Consider the following 18,371-nt stretch of genomic DNA (forward strand, 5'->3'; position numbering starts at 1 on the left):
TTTGCTTCTAGGCCCCATCTCACCCTGGGAAGTAGAAAAAAGAAACCCAGCACCTGTGAAAATTGCTTGATGCTATTACTTTTGAAGAGCATTATTGTTGACAGTCTCTTTGAACCTAAGTGGCTAAACAACAAAGTAAAAGCCATATGTTGTATCCAAGCATGAGAGGGTTAAACCGGGGACTGACCAAACACAAGAAACATGTGTGTGCGCCCTTTTCGAAAGATGTGTGCCCTTTGTCGTGCGCTTCCGACCATGGCTCTTCCTGTCCACCCAGCAGAGATGCTCACTTCCCAACCTCATCAAGGAAAACTGTTAAATGCCAGATGCGGTCACTGTCTGTAATGATTTTGTTTGTTTACCTGTTTATGCCTGTCTCCTCCCACTAAAATACAAGATCCATGAAAGCGAGGACCTTACTTATCTTCTTCACTCTTAGATCCCTAAACTGGGTGAATGAATAAATGCTATAGTATGTGTGAGGGGATAGAAGGAAGCAAAGATACATAAAGATGACCTCAACACCCCACACAGTCAGTATTCTTAACTTCTGGGCTAAAAGGATGAAGAAAACCTCTTTGTAAGATAATATATGTTCATCATGCTATTTTTTAATCCTTAAGAAAATGAGTATTCAATTATTATATGCTCTACAGGACTGTAGGCAATTAATAAATCATAAACAGGGAAATATAATCATTATCCAGTATTAATTTCCTTTTTTTATTTGATAAGGATACCATTAGTAGTCCTTTACAATGACCTTTGAAGAAACAATGATAGCAATTCATTCATTTATGCATTCAATCATAATTGTCAACTATGTATACAGCAGTATTAGGTGTCAATGTTTCTGCCCTTGAAGAAAGTATTCCTAATACAGAAAGCAGGGCATGTACTTGGATGGTTGAATAACAGTTTGATGCAGTCAGTCCAATAAATTCAAGGAATGCACTATGACTTGCTTAGGCAGAAAAGACTGGAAAGCACCTCTGTGAAAGCTGAGTGTTACGGTGGAAGCAGCACAGGCTTTGAAGTCACACAGACCATGTGCAAATCCTGACTGCACAGCACTTATAAGCTGTGTGACCTAGGGCAAGTCATTCAACCTAAGTTTCAATTTTCTTCCTGTAAAATGTGGATAATAGTACCAACCTCATAGTGTTACATTAATGAATAAATGATATATATGTAAAAAACACAGCAAAGTGCTTATTAGTACAGATTAGTCCCTCAAAATGCAGTCAACAAATACTCATTGAGGGGCTTCCCTGGTGGCGCAGTGGTTAAGAATCCACCTGTCAATGCTGGGGACAGGGGTTTGAAAGATCCTGGCCTAGAAAGATCCCACATGCCGCGGAGCAACTAAGCCCGTGCGCCACAACTACTGAAGCCCACCTGCCACAACTACTGAAGCCCACACACCTGGAGCCTGTGCTCCACAAGAAGAGTAGCCCCCACTCCATGCAACTAGAGAAGGCAAGGCCCGCACACAGCAACGAAGACTCAAAGTAGCAAGATAAATAAATAAATAAATAAATTTATATATAAAAAAAAAACTCATTGAGGGCTGCTAACAACACCAATAACAAATATTTATTTAGTACTTATTACTGCCAGGAACTTTTCTAAGTGATTTTACTATCTTATATCATTTAGTCTTTAAATTGTATGATGTGAGTACTTTACTGTATCCATTCTATAGATAAGGAAAATAATGCACCAAGAACTTAAGTATCTTGTCCAAAGTCACATGGTAATTAAATGGCAGACTCAAAATGTGCACCCCAGCAGCTTGATTCTAGAGCTCATATGCTCAACCATTAAGCTACTCTTTCTCCTTATCTGTTGCCAGGGACTAGGCCAGGGCCTAGGGGTAAGACTGAGCACACAAAAAACATGAGCTTACAATCTAATGACTGAATTAATAAAGTACCTCTAATATCAACATCATCATCATCATTACAGTGAACAAAGTATGTGCACACACAATTAGAGCAGCATGGCTAGGCAAGGGTTGGTTTTATATAGTAGGAGATAAGGCTGGTCTCAGACTTCAGAAACCAGAAAAGGAGCCAATAGGAAGTAAGGAGTAGAGATTAGGATCATTTCAGATCAGCACCTAAAACATCTTTTGATGGGGTAAAATCAATTTATGATCAACATCAAGGACAGTCTTGAGGAAAAAAAAATCACAAAAGGGCAACTTGAAGCCTAAGGTAGTCACAAAGAAGGACGTGGGAGCACTGCTCTTTTATGATATATGGATTTATGACTTGCTTTATGAATGTGAACCTTACGTCTCTTTTAAAAACAGTTAGCAAGGCCAGTGCCCTTTCCTTCGACTGCTGCTGCCTTTGGTAGTCCCCACCCAATAGCCCACATGCATTTCCCTCCATTAAAAAGAAGGGGAGCAGGCAACAGATTGCTTCCACACTGGGCCTATGGAGTCAGATGGTTCAGAGTGCTAATCTTGACTTCACCATTTATCTGCTGCATGACTTTGAACAAGTGGCTTAATCTGTTTCCCCATTGATAAAGATAATAATAATGCCTAGCTCATAGAATTGTTTGGAAAATTAAATAATACATATAAAGTGCTTAGCATAATACCAAACACATAAAAGGCACTAAATAAAATGCTGTATTATTGTTGGGTTTGGGGCTCAGCACGATCCCCATTTAACACAGCTAAAATAGAGAAGGAAGAAATGCTTCAGGAGTTTACAATGACCGTGATGATGATGAATACATTATTGAAAGAAACTGAAATCGGGCTCAGGATTTCAAAGTATACTGCAGGGCTAAGTGCCCAGAGACAGAGAGATCTCCTTGGAGGTTCAGAGAGCAGTCTAAAACATAAGGAACTGTATACCTCAGTCCTTATGGAAGCTGTGCTGTTTGCAAGAAAGGGATAAATATGCAAACCATGATCCAAGGCAAAATCACCAGGTCTTAGAGACCGATGACTTGGAGCAATGAAGAAAAGAGAAAAGATAACACGAATTCTTTTCTTTTGAACTTGCATATTTTAGAGTAGTAAAGCAATAAATAGAAATACGAGTTTCTCTGAGGGAGAACTAGTGATAGCTGTTGAGCCAGGCTGAGATGTCCAGTGCTCAAAAGAAAGCCCCGGGACTCGCTCTGGGATGAAACATCAGAGGTATTGATTTGGGTGTCATTCATGCAAGAGAAATTCAAGTCAATGGTTTTTGACCTTGCCCTCTCACTGTGTTTAAGTGTGTATCCTGCAGAATTGAGCTCAAACTCTCCTTTATATAATATCGCCCTGATCAAATGTCTTCAATTAACTGCCTGTACTTAAAAGACAAAGGCCTACTCCTTGATATGAGGCACTGAGAAGAATGCTATACAATTTCTATGGTATCCTTGACAAAAAATAAATAACTTTATTCGAATCACATGAAAATATCAGAAAGACAAATTAGGGGACATTCAACAAAATATCTGACCACTTTTCACAAATATCAAGACCATTAAAGAGAAGCAAAGACTGAGTCACTGTTACATATAGAAGGAAACCAAGAAAGTATCAACTAAATACAACGTGGAATTCTGCATAAGATCATTAGACAGAAAAAGAATCGTTAAAGAATGTGATGACATTTCACAAGGTTTGTAGTTTAGTTAATTATATTGAACCAATGTTATTTTTATGGTCTTGATCATTTTAACTAAGGTTATGTAAGGTGCTGATCTTAGGGGAGCCTGGGAAGAAATGTACACAGGAAATTTTTCTACTATGTTTGCAACTTGTCTGTGTCTAAAATTATTCAAAATAAAAAAATTTAAAAAGAAAAAAAAGATAAAGACCTACCGCTAGGCAATATAAGTCTTTCTACCTCTCTTTTATTCCCTCACCCTATGCCCTGTACTGTCAAGCTGATTTTCTTCCACAAATGTAACCAGCCATTTCTGCCTTATGTTTTCTCTCATGCCGCTGACTCTCCTAGATTAGTCCCCCTCGTCTTCAGTTTTCTAAGTCGTACCTCTCTCTAGAAAACCCTGCTTGAATTCTACCTTGTTGATGTAACACTTCCCAAATCTTATAGCCTATTCATGCTGCTGATTACATACTTGACTCAGGCTTCCTTGTAATGTTATTTAGCTTTTATGAGATTACTGGTCTGTCTCAGCAACTATACTATAGGGTCAGAATATCATACTTGAGTAGTGTGCAGTAGGAAGAACAGTATCTTGTACATAGTATTCACACAATAAAAAAGTTTACTGAGTACCTTTTATACAGCAAGGCTGCACAGACCCTTGTGCCTCATCTAGGGTTATACTGGGACAAAAAACAAGCACAGTTCTTGATGAGGCAAAATGGGGGTGAGGAGGAGAATGGGGGAGTGATAAGTGAAGGCTGATAGCTGCTGTTACAAAGAAGTCAAAAGAGTCTTTCTTAGAAAAGTTCTGAAGGATGTCACTAAAGGCAGTAATTCTCACTTTCAGCCCCCTACACACCTGAGGGATATGACAACACTCCAGTGTCTCACTGTAGCAGTGATTCTTTTTTTTTTTTTTTTTTGCGGTATGCAGGCCTCTCACTGCTGTGGCCTCTCCCGTTGTGGAGCACAGGCTCCGGACGCGCAGGCTCAGCGGCCATGGCTCACGGGCCCAGCCGCTCTGCGGCATTTGGGATCTTCCCGGACCGGGGCACGAACCCGTGTCCCCTGCATCGGCAGGCAGACTCTCAACCACTGCGCCACCAGGGAAGCCCTGTAGCAGTGATTCTTAAGGGCTAAGTGAGAAATCCTGGGGGAATATGTGTGATTTGAAAAAGCCCCTCAAGTAATTTTATTACTCTCTTCACTTTTCCCTTCAGCCCTTTGTATACAGCAATAGAAAATTCAGAGGCATAAGGGAGGTTTGAAATCACAGGAAACATACAGGTATAACATTCAGGAAGGTGATTAGGTAAAAGCGTAGCTTAATGAACTCTACCAAATGCCTAAACTGTTTTTAATGAACTCTCCTTCACCAAGAGAGTTTTGGTCCCAGGTGATATATTTTTAGAATTTGTTTATTATGTTAAATTTTTATTATGGAATAGGATAATGGATCCCTATGTACCCATTAGTCAATTTCAATAATTATTTACACATTTGGCCTTAGGTTATTTTAAGGTGGTGGTTCAGCATAGGCAATGTGCTAGAAAGATTTACTGGAAAATAGGAGAGTGTGCCTGCCTTTAAACAGTTTATTTTTTCAGGTCTATTGCAAAACTACACTGAGAACAAAAATATCAAAAAATGACCCCAAATTATAAACATTAGCCAGCAGCCTTCATCTTTGTTCAGAAGGGTTAAACACACCTGGACTTGAAAGGAGATGTTCAACCCTAAAGCTGCAAATGTGATTATGTGACTTCTCTAGTTAAAATCCTTCCATCCAAATTCCTTATCACGGCGTGGCCCCGTAGCATGGGGTTAAGTATGCAGACACTGCAATCAGACCGCCTCAGTTCAACTATTAGCTTTATCACATATTAGCTGAGTGACTCCGGCAAGTTATGCCTTAGTTTCCTCGTCTACAAATGGTAATAATGACAGTGGGTCTTTACTGGGTTTTTGTGAAGATTAAATGAGATAATATAAAACACTTGGGACAGTTCTTGACCGGTCAGTGTTTGATGTTATTATTACAGCATATACATAAAAGACAACATGGTGTCTGGCTGAGGTTAAGAAAGCATTTAATAAATGTTACTAACCACTTATAATTAAGATTACTAATAGTAATCTAGCTCCTGCCTATGTTTCCAGTCTCATGCCCTGACACTGTCCCTCTCACACTCTATAATGTGCGATGTAATGTGTCAAACTGCTTCTGTATTTGTTTTCCGATTTTTTCTATTCCCTTTCTCTGTGCCGTTGTCTCCTCCTCATTCTATAAGACTCAGCTCAGCATCTCTGTACTCTGAGAAATCTGTTTCTAGATCTCAGCCAGACTGTTGCTGCCCTGCCCTGTTGCTTTGGAGCAATGCGCACAGACCCTTACTACCTACTTAACTAAAATTCTAATTACTGGTCTAATTTCTATCTTGTCAATTAGACTGTAAGTCTTCCTGAGACCAGAGACTTCTAAGTATTTCTGTGCTTCTGGGGGCCTGACACACCGTAGGTGCTCAATCAATATTTACTTAATGAATGAATGGTTATCCAAGTCAGCATAATTCAGCAGGTATGCAGCTAAGAGATACACTCCTAACACTATTATAGAGCAGCCCAGCACTGAAAAAACATTCTGTTAAACATTTCTACTACTTTGCTGTACAGCAAGAAACTAACACAACATTGTAAAGCAACTATATTCCAATAAAAATTTTAAAAATTTTCTACTAAAAATCTTACTTCATTCTTATTCATCAATTCCCAATTATTTCTGTAAATAGCCTGTTACTTTCTATAATAAACCTGAATTCAGCAGGCAGCATTCCAGATGTTGAAATACATAGTAATAAAAAAAGACTATGCAAATACTTCAAGACATTCCAGTAAAACCACATATTTATGTTTTATAAACAGCATCTCAAATATTACCTAGAGAATTTATTAATGGATTTCCAAATGGAAATATTATGAAAAGATTTTCAGCAAGTTGTGCATTCTATTGGTTTCTGTGCCAACCATTGCATACTTGAGTGATTTTATGGCTATATAAAGAGAAAGGGACATTACATATAGAGAGAATATAGATACACACACTAGACAAAATGAAAGAATGAAAGAAGAGAGAGAAAAGTAAAGGAAAGTAGACTGGCTTAGTGACAATGTAGGGCCTTTAATTTAACAGTGACTATTTTAGTCTCTCTGAAGTGGTATTTTTAATCTAACAGAGGAAACAAGTTAACTCAGTACAACACTTAGTAACCAATAAAGCTGTAAAACTTGATTTTAAGATGGGTTTGGGGGAGGAATAACTTAAAACACGTGGATGCAATTAAGGTAAACACATATGTACTCTGCTTTTTTTTAAGCACACAACTCTGAAATTGCATTTTATCCCCTACATATTTACATCTAAAAGCACTATAAAATTGGGATAGGGAAACTGAAAAATCATTTATTAAGAAATAACATGCCATTTATTAGTATATTAAAAATTTCTGACATTACCAAAATTAAGTACTAGAAGGCTATCTTAAGATTCTAGAGTTACCCCTTACCGAAAGATATTTACAAATCAAAATAAGACTTCATATTTTGGATTTCAGAATTAATTCACTTTTTCAATGTTTAAAAAGAGTCACAATAAGGGCATTTAGTGATTTCTCCTGTGTTACGTATCATACTATATCACTTGTGCCTATTTTTCCCCCTTGCCCTTCACACATGTGAATTAAGTTGGAGAAAAACTTGCTGGATATTTGACCAGTTTCCACTGTTTACTGACCAACTTTCTAGTTAACCAGCCTCAGTGCCCTCTGAAGCCACTGTTAAAATCCAGATTTGGTATTAGCAAATTAAAAAAGCATACTAATTATTATATATGTTAGTATTCAATTCCTAAAGGCCAAAAATCCTGATAATATTAACTACTAAGGCCAAAAGAAAACCCATAACAACTAGATGCACTTGATTAAAAATGGATGAAGAATCTAAAAGAGAAAATTATCTTTATAATATAAATGGTCTTGTTTGCATAATACCTCTAGCTGCTTTAAAAAAAGAAAAAGGCAAAGCATCATTTAGAAACATTGGGAAACCAGGCTCGCTCTTAACATAAGAAATTAAATAGAGTTACTTTTTAGTAGTCAGAACAAAAAATGAACAAAATTTTTAAAAAATAGCATAATGAACCTAAAAGAAATCTTTTAAGATTGAAATATAAATATTCATAGTGCCCTGGAAATAAAAAATATATAGGAATCAAGCTTTGTAAAGCATGATGTAAAAGATAAGTAGCCTATCAAGAAACAAGTGTCATGGATATACTACCAGCATATGGAATTTTAAAAAGTCAATCAGATTTTACATTCAAAATAAACACCAGATGATATTTAACCAACAAATTATGCAAAATAATCCACACAAAAGATGTATATAGTGAAGATATAAGTTAATTGAACAGAAGTAATTCTACGTAAATTTGGACTTGAAAGACTTAAACTTTTTTTTTAATTTTGAGAAATTAGATATAGAGAAAAACAAAAATTTAGTTAAAAGTCAAATTTTTATGTTTTCTGATAAAGATTGGGCTACTGATTCCACTTCTACAAATTTTCATAAAAGTGGAGTCAGATGAATGAGAAAAGATTAAGATACAAAGATGGTTATTATAGCACTTTATAATAGTAAAAATTAGGAGAAAAAACTAATGAAATTATACTCATGGAATACTATGCAGTCATTAAAATGAGTGAGTTGAACTGAATATATGTGACATGGAAACTGGTCTATAGATATTGATTAAAAACAATTCCAAATCATCAAAGAATATAGTTTATTATCTCATTTAAATAAAAAAATTAAAAATTAAATTAAATTAAACTATATAAACACACACTAACATGTGTTATGTGAGTACATGTACACACATACATAAATACACACATGTAAAATCTGGAAAGGTACATAAACTTATCAGCTATTATCTCCGGTGGGGGGTAGATGAAAAGATTGGCAGAATAAAAATTAATACCTTCTTCACTTTTATACTATTTGATATCTTAGACAAAGCATGTATTACTTTTAAAATAGAGTAATAAAAAATTTCCATTTTGAAAAAAATCTAAAACTAAAAAACATAAAAATCTAAAGAAAAATCTAACAATATGAAATATAGCTTTATGAAATTTAATTTTTCCATTAACATAGTAACCAGAAGTACTTCTTAACCACCTAGGGACAATTCTAACTGATAAACTGGTCAAACACTATGAAATCAACAGACCTTGCTACAAAGTTAATTTTGTTATTTTGAGCTTATTTCCTAAATTATTTCTATCTGATTTCAAGGAGCCATTAGTTTTAGCAATATTTTACCATCATTTATCGCTAACTAAATATTTAGAAAGGTATATACACTTTGCAAGTAAACAATGTTTTACTTACATTAGGTATTTGGAAGCATATACATATCATCATGGCATACAGTACATAAAGAGCAAAGAGAAAGAGCAGCTAGCTAAATAAAGTAAACCTCTAAAAAAAAAAAAAGAATGCAGTGATAAGAAACCAGGGTAGAGGGCAAATTAGGAAAAGGACTATTTTTACTTATATTTTTACTCAATAATATTATGGAAGTTACCACGGTGAAATATAATGTAATTATAAATTGTGAAAATATGCATAGATTTCCTATTAGTGCTTTTAACCGAGTCCATATATTCCAGGCACATTACCCTGAGGCCCAGCCCAGCCCAGCTCAGCCTCACTACAATCTCCACTTCTTGTAGCTGTCCATCCACTGCAGCATAATCCCAGCTGCCAATCTGAAAGAAACCAGCTAGTCAGAGCAGACACAACCAACAGAAACAAACGTCACTCAATAATGTTCAGCGGCACTGTGTTCATGGATAATTTCAAACAGTATCTCTGTCTAGAACACTGATGTGCTCATTCAAAACACCTCCATCTCTAGCTACTGGAAACGAGTAGATAAAGCAGCCTGCCTAGAAAAATAAGTGGAATGTTGCTTCAGAAAGGCTGCCAATACTAAGAGGAAAACATAGTAAAAAGTTCTTAAAGAAAAAAAAAAATTCAGGATAGTTGCATTCAGGAGGTTAAATTATTTCTCAAAACCAGACAAATATGTTTAAACTATGTTACAGAAAGAAACAGTCATTTGGTAAGAATCATTTCATCTATTTTTTCAATAATATTTGTATCTACCATGTACAAACACTGGAATGAGGTGCAGTTAGGAATCCTTGACCTCAAGGAACTTAAGCCTGAAAGACAATACACACACGCGCGCGCACGCACACACACACACCCCCCAGTTACACAGTACTGGCAGGGACAGAGAGAGGGAAGGCGATACATTTACTGTTATGACATAGTTAAATAATATTTAACATTTTAAAAATTTGCACTTAAGCATTTCCTAAATACTGTATTAATAGAATTTCAGTTCCTTCTTTGCACCAATAATGGAAACTAAAAACAGTGATTCTAAGTAAACTTCCTCGTCTTTGTTAGAAATAAAACAACATTGCTATTCTGAAATTAGAAATTTGACTATGCTATTCTAACAGTTAGCAATCTTATACTTGCAAATAATCCTACATAGATTTTTCAAATCTAAGTAATTTTTTAACCTTAATAGAAACTTGAATTTAGTTAAAAATTTTGAGAACAAAATTTGGTCACTTGATTTGAGAGTACTTTTCATACTTTCAATTTAAAATGAAGATGGTGCCTGAAGGGATCAGGGGTTTATGACAGAAGTCATCAGCATATGGAATTGCTCAGGATTCCTTGGGTAGCTGATAGAGAAAAAAAATCATAAAAATAGTAATACTTCGCTTTATGTCCTTGGATGTATAATTCAGCTACACCTATTTAACTATTAAGTCTGCAATAGGCATAATCACTAGCAAAATACAAAGATTAGCTTTCCTGACAAACTTTAATGTTTAATTGACTAAGGGAAACTTTGTGCTTTTAATATACAAGAAAGTCTGGCATAATTTCAAGGTATTTTTAAATGTAGGTTTTCAATTAAAACTTGACTAATCCTTACTGTTTGTCTTTTCATTGTACAGTTCCTGCCCTGCACTGTGTCAAATATGCCATCTGTGTAACACACTTCTGGCTAGAGATGCTTCAGGATTATTTTTGTAACACCCTGAATTGTGGCTGCCTGAAGTCTTAACTTACTGTCTTCAATACTTCTACTTTATTCTCTTGCTACAACCATCCTAACCATGTGGTCCTAATGTCCTACTTTTAAACTTCACTGCAGTCACAACAAAAAATTCCTGCCCCACCTGCTTAAAACGGGCTTACAGACCATTCCCCGAACTATTTAACAAATGTTAACAATGCTATAAATACCAATTGTGTTTATGCTTTCTGAAAGATTCACTGCAGCCAGGGTTCTGCAGTAGTGTTAGAGCTGAAATAAGCTGTTGACTCCCACCATGAAAGTGATTGAATTCTAAGCCAAAAATGCTTTTCCTTGGATAAGACATCTGATTTGCTACCGCTGTCATGAAACTGGGGTCATGTGAACTTAAACACTGCTGCTGCTTCTTTTGGAAAACAGACCTTCTCAGAGTGATTATGTGTTACTAAAACAGCATTTGGAAGGACAAATTTGGAAGAGGGAAAATCAACCACTGACACTAAACACAACTTAGGGAGAAATTTTCAGGTTTTACTTTCATATTATGAGACTCATTGTATATAATTGTTTAAATTGAGCAATATCATGGCTCTCCTTTTCCTCTTCCCTACCCATCTATGTAAATAGAGCTGAGTTCCATTTTCAGAAGGAAATAAATAACTTTAATTTCTGAACTCACATAAACATAAAATAACATTGTATTTGCTTGAAAAGTAAAGGAGAAAATGCTGCTTCCAGAGGAAATGTACTGAGTACTTACAATAAGGTGCAAGATGGAAAAGCACAGATGATATTGTTCATATTAATGCTGTCCTATGCAACATCTACCTGCAGTGTATCTTTTGCTCTTTGAACCTCTACCTCTGCTTCCAAGCTCCAGCGCATCCCAGGTTCTGCCACTGCCCTCCCTTCATAATGGCTGCTCAGACCCTGTGCTGTGTCTGTACTTTTCCTTTTGTCAAAACCTCCTATCAAGTTCTATGCACAGAGAGCTGAATGACTGGAAAAAATTGTTCAAAAAAAATCTGTAACCAAATAAATGATGTCTAATGGTAAAGTTTCAAGCACTAAGTGAAAGGCAATGAAGTCTATGGCAGAGGCTTTTTTTCTGTGTATATCAAAGCACACCATATAGAAATTGCTATAGCTCACTTTAGCATGAGACTGGCATTAGCTAACAGAGTCTAAACTTAGGGACGGAGGCTTTCTACTCTTTTACTTTATACTTTCATAGTATTTGAATTTTTAGAGTTAACGCACATTTTTTTGATAAATAAGTTGTTAAATCCCTTTATATACGATTTAATTATATACAAACACACACACACACAATTTAGTAGTGAACCCAGAGACTGAGAATTCATGCATCTTAGGTCAAAAGCCTTCCTGCTTTTAGAAAATGATGATAAGGACTACAATCAACAGTGATATATCTAAGATATTTTCCCTAAGAGTACAAGTAATCTTTTTTGGTCCTCCTCAAATATGCTGGAAACAATGAGGAAGTAAATTCAAATGGCTAAAAAGTATGAAAAAGAATCCTAGTTCAGTGAGTTAAATAACAATCTAAGAGATCAGAGGTACTCTAATTTCTGAGAGAGATAAAAGTTAAGAAATTGTAAATTCCTTCATCTTTATCAAAGTTACATGAAGATCATTATACAAAGTCACTATCCTAGCAATGTTAAACATGGCCAGTGCCAGAAAGTAATTACAAGAGACCTCCAAACAGCCAAAAGCAAAGTCAATATCCTTCTCCTCATGTTAACGTGCATCACTTGTTTGGATTTTCAAGCAGAGACTTTTCCCCCTCAGAAGACAGAAAGAGTTGTGGGTTGGCTTTTTCCTCTTGATTTTAAAAAGAAACAATTTTCAGAATACAGAAAGTAGCAAATAAAAGAATTCCATGATCTCACTAACCAAAGATAATGACTATCTTTGGTGAGATGACCATATAAACATCTTGGGGTCTATAATTACAGAAATTTCCTAATGCATATATACACATTATAAAATTTGCATTTTCTATGTTTCATAACATGATCTGTTTTGCCATGTAATATGGCGAAGTATTTTTCCATAGCAATACATATAGACCTAGATAGCAATATTTTTTAATGATGTATATAGCATTCCACCAGCTTCTCTATTGTTAGACATTTATGTGGTTTTGGTTTTCATGGGGTTTTTTTGCTATTATGAATAACTATACACTTGAACACCTTTTTTTACATATGTGTTCAATTATTCCTTTTGGTTAAAGTTCTAAGTAAATAGTGGGTGAGTATTTTAAAAACTGATAGATTGTATAAAAATTCAATCTATTTTATCCTCACCAAATATATGACAATGTCTGTTTCTAACCAACATTAGGAATTTTCATTATTTTTCATTTTAGATGATCTAATAGGTAAAAAATGCTGTTGGATTTTAAATTGAATTTCACTGATTTATAGTGAGGTTTCATACATTTGTGGCTTGTATTTCATCTTTTGTGAATTATCCGTTCCTGAACTTTGTCATTTGTTGTTTTTTTTGGATGTACAATAACTTCAATTTTTATGTAGACAAATATATCAATTTCCTTAATGACTTTGGTTTTGATATTGACTTACAAAATGGGCCTTCTCCATTCCAAAAATTATTAAAATACTCACCTACAGTATTTTCTAAGTCCTGTAGTTGCACTTTTTATATTTACAATATCTTTATTCCAAACAAAAACATGTAATTCATTTGTAATTTCTTTTACCTTAAGATGTGAAATAGGGATCTAAATTTTTGTTATAACAGTTAGCTAGCTGTCTTAACACCACATGTTGAATAAGACAGCCTTTTCCCAGTGATTTAAAATACCACCTTTATCGTATATTCTCATATATCATATGTCTATTTATGGAAGCTCTATTCTGTTCCATTGAAGCTTAGAACTAGAGCATAGAGTTTTGATTACTATCATTTATACTTTTGTAGCTGAGGAAGTAATCAAAACCTATGTATTTACTTTAAATTTAGTTCTATCATATCTGGTTATTTGGTTTCTCAGGCTATCACATCTAAAAAATAGCTAATTGTTGAGTAAGAGGACAGGTGCCCAAAAGGCAGACATATTGACCTGGTAACAGGAAGTAAGAACTGATAGTTTTAGAGTAGAAATAGGAAAAATATAAAAAGAGAGCATAACAACTGAGAAAGAATAGCAGTACGGGATTCTTTAGTTTAAGTTCAAACATACCACAGAACAATAACTAATGTTAATAACAAAAATCACATTCATTAATTACACTCCTCACTTGTCATTACTCATATCATACGGTAAAATTGCCTCTACTCCTAAAAACTGTAGAGCACCCATTGTTTTTCAAGTACACATAGAACATTTATGAAAACTGACTATGCCCAAGGTGACTCAAGTCTCAATCTGTATCATATGTATCAGTCTTCAGCTTTAAATTAAGTTAAAATTAATAACAAAAAGATACTAGATTGGATGTATGAAGGCAAGCCCTTGCTGAAGAGATGACCTTCAAGCCGAGGCATGAATGACAAGGAGCCCGCATGTGAAAATCTGGGATAGTCAGAAAATAGCTATCATAAAAAGGTGCTAATCCAGTGACAACCTTCACAGGCTCAGGAACAGAAAGAAGGTCAGTGAAACAGCACACACGAATGAGGATGAGAACAGCATGGCATGAGATCAGAGAGGCAGGCAGGGGCCAGATTGTGTGGACCAAGCAGAATTTTATTCTATGTTTAATGTGAAATAGGAAAGCTTAAGTAGAGGAGGGATGTGATCTGATTTACAGTTTTAAACTGTCACGTTGGCAGCTCTCTGGAAAGTGGATTGTAGGTAGTTAAGGGTAGAAAAGGGTGACCAGCACTACTAATGCTAGTCAGGGGAGAGATGATGATGGTGGCTTAGACTAATGACAGACATAAATGGTTTCCAAATGTGCTTTGGAGACACCATCAACCTAACTGCTCTTCATCACCAACTTCTTATGCCTCCCCCCCGCCACTCCCCACACGTTATTTTCCAGCCATGGCGCCATACAGTGGTCCTTCCCATACACTGTGTTCTCTGCTTTCCACTGCTTCACCTACTTAACTCCTCATTCTTTAAGGATTATATTCAGGTGGGTCATTCCTGCCTAAATCTGGGTTGGCTGTTTCTCCCTTGTGCTCAGATATGTAGTGTACACATCTCACTCAGAGCACATCACTGTACTTACAATTTTTAAACACTTACTTCTGACCTAATAAAACTCCATCAGTGAACTGTTTTACACTAAGGAATAGCTAACTGAGCTCTGAACTTTTGCATATAGCAAATATCATTTACATGATAATTGATAGGAGAACTCTGGATATAAGAAAGGATATAGAGTTGTTCTAGAAACTATGCCTATAAATACAATTATATTCTGAATATATTAAAGAAATTCTTTAAGGAAAATACTTATGTGACATTTTTTAGGAAAAGAAAAATTATTTTGTAAAGTTAATATTCAACTCATCATTAATTTATTTTGTGAATTTGGATTTTGGAACAAGGTTTTTTCCTTAATAAAAGTATTTATTCTTACTCAGATCTGACTCTGAATTCAATTAACCTAATTTTGGTTTTTAGTTTTTCTTTTTTTTTTTTTTTTGAAATGCTGGTAGAAGGAAGAAAGGTGAATGAGTCAAACCAAATTCAGCAGAATTAATCATGAGAAAATAACCAATTTTTATTTATTTGTACCTTGTCTATAAAAACATATATGTAATGCTAGGAAAATAGAGTAGATTAAAAGTGGTAAAGGTAGAGATAAAGGGAAAAAGGTACCCCAGGGAAATAGAGAAATAATGAAGAGTAAAAAGGTCTGTTAGAATAAAGAGCTCAAGGTAAGAATATATCATCTAGTCAGAGGTCACAGATATTTGGGGGCGGGGGGAGGAAAAGCATATTTGCCTGAAAAATAATTCTTCCTGGTGTGTGACATATGCGAATACAGACATAGTTGTATACTGATAACCCAGCTGTTTTCTAAAAATTAAAAACAACATAAAAGTTTAATGTGCTGCAGGCTGTTTCTCTGATTACTCTTCCTCCTCTTATGGTTATTATTTCTATTGTTTAGTGCTTTTTTTATAGAGAGATTATTTTTATGATCACTTACTGCACCATATGTATTAATCATTCACTCTAGAATAAAACTTTCTCAAGAGGAATGGAGCTTTTCCCAAGTAGTAAGTGAATACACGACTTGTATGTGGAGAGCCTGCCTCTGTGTATGACTTTGTGGACACCAAAGTGTCCCAGATTGAACCGAGTATATCATAGTGACCAGAAATAAGTCTAGTCTAGTCTGCTTTTAATACTAGAGAGGCAAAAATCCATCCTGGTACCATTATTGTGATTTCACAGGGAGAATGTTTCAATATAAGCCAAGTGTATGCACAAATTTCCTAGTGTTAGGGATGTTAAAGCCTCTTAGAAGAACAAGATTCTGAAGGAAAAATAGTACGGCCTGGAGATGGGGTGGAGAGTAAATTAGAAGATGGTGACAGTGGAAGCTTTACAACTAGCAAGACTTCACAAGACTTGGGAGGCTGTCCTGGCCTGGGGTTACAGGCACGTGGTTGGCCCGAGTAGAGCGGTGGGAGCTGCCTCCCGGGGCTTGCTTATACGAATTTACGTTGTTCTCAACGTGTGGAAGGAAACATTTTATGAGGACAGAGGCAGTCTGTGAGCGACCTCTCTGAAAGACTGCTCTACTCCCAAGTCACTGTGTATTCTGTAACCCAGCCTTTTTTCTTTACAGCACTTATCACTAACTGAAATTAGTTTTTATTGTTTATTTTCTGTGCACCTCATTGGAATGTGAGCTCCATGAGGGAAAGGGTTTGGACTGACTTTCTCGCTCATCTCTGTATTTTTAGCACTTTGAACAAAATGAATATTTGTTGAATAAGTGAATGAATAATTAATGAAAGAATAAACCTTCCCAATTTATAAGTCCCTGTCTTATTTATCCAAACCAGCCTAGATCCACCATTTCAACAAAATCCCTTTAACAATTTCATTAACCACCCTTCCACTCTCAATTCTTTTTTTTAAAGAAAAATCTTCTTTTATATCCCTTTACAGTTGCTCCTAGTTGTCTTTTTTAAAAATATATTTATTTATTTATTTGGCTGTGCCAGGTCCTGGTTGCAGCACGTGGGCTCTTGTGTTGCGGCACGTGGGCTCTTGTGTTGCGGCACACGGCCTTCTCTCTAGTTGTGGTGGGCGGGCTCCAGAGCATGTGGGCTCAGTAGTTGTAGCACACAGGCTTAGTTGCCCCAGGGCATGTGGGATCTTAGTTCCCTGACCAGGGATCTAACCTGCATTCCCTGCATTGAAAGGTGGATTCTTAACCACTGGACCACCAGGGAAGTCTCTCAATCTTTTTTTATATATTCCACCATACTCTCATGGCCAAACCCCATCTCTTTCCACATGTATAATTACACACACACACACACACACACACACACACACAGACACACACACGTACACCCCTTCTCTATTCAACTTTTTTCTACATCTACTCTCCCACTATTGAGAACAGAGAAAAACATGTAAAGGAAATAATAATTTATATATTATTGAGCATCAATTAAGCACCTATCATTACGTCAGGTATTTCCACAAATATTACCTCACTTTTGGCAAAAACCCTCATAATCTTGTTGCCCTTCCACCTCATTCATGCACATTTACTTACACCAGTCCCCAGGCTAACCTTCCATTCTCTAACCACAGACAAGGGAGTATTGTTTCCTGCTGTCCAGCGCTTTATCTATCCATGTTCTGGATTTTGTTCCTTTCCTTTTCCTCATAGAGCTTGGCAGTCTATTTCATGCTTTCTTTCTCCTATGTTTCATGTGCTTCTCTCTTTTTGGATCTTTCCAATTAACACAATTACCTACCCATTTAAAAAAAAAATCTCCCTCAGAGTGACTGGTAATGGGTACAGGGTTTCTTTCTGTGGTGACAAAATGTTGTAAAATTAGATTGTGGTGATGCTTGTAGAACTCCATGAATAAACTAAAACTACTGTATTGTATACTTCAAGTGGGTGAATTGTATCATATGTGAACTATATCTTAATAAAGCAGTGAGAAGTTTTCCCTTCCATTATTTCCTTTCCTCACTGTGTTTACTTGTTCACCTCCCATTCACAGCACAGTCCTCTACCATCTAAGCGTCCTTCTCTAATGACTCTTAGAATAATACAATGAGGACTTTTCACTTCTTATTTGTTCAGCCTTCTTTCAGACAGATTCTAAAACACACATATGGTTATGTCACCAACCTACAACCTTCAATCCACTGTCTTAAAATGCAGTTAAAATTACTTTCCATGGCATTAAAATTACTTTTTCTGGCTCCTGTCTACGTGCTTCCCCTTATCACTTTTGGCTCATTCCACAAACATAATCTCCAGCCATGATCTCTTTCACACATTGTGCAGGAGGCTCATACAGTGTCTTCTGTGTAGCCATCCTTTGCTCACAACTCTATC

The 18,371-nt window shown here is 35.9% G+C and overlaps 1 protein-coding gene across 1 annotated transcript in view; it reads right to left on the minus strand.

Annotated features, from left to right (window-relative positions):
- Window positions 1–18,371, minus strand: part of LRBA (LPS responsive beige-like anchor protein) — a 600,745-nt gene that overhangs the window by 48,369 nt on the left and 534,005 nt on the right. The window lies entirely within an intron of this gene.

This window comes from Grampus griseus (assembly GCF_964374135.1).
Source record: "Grampus griseus genome assembly, chromosome: 4".
NCBI lineage: Eukaryota > Metazoa > Chordata > Mammalia > Artiodactyla > Delphinidae > Grampus > Grampus griseus.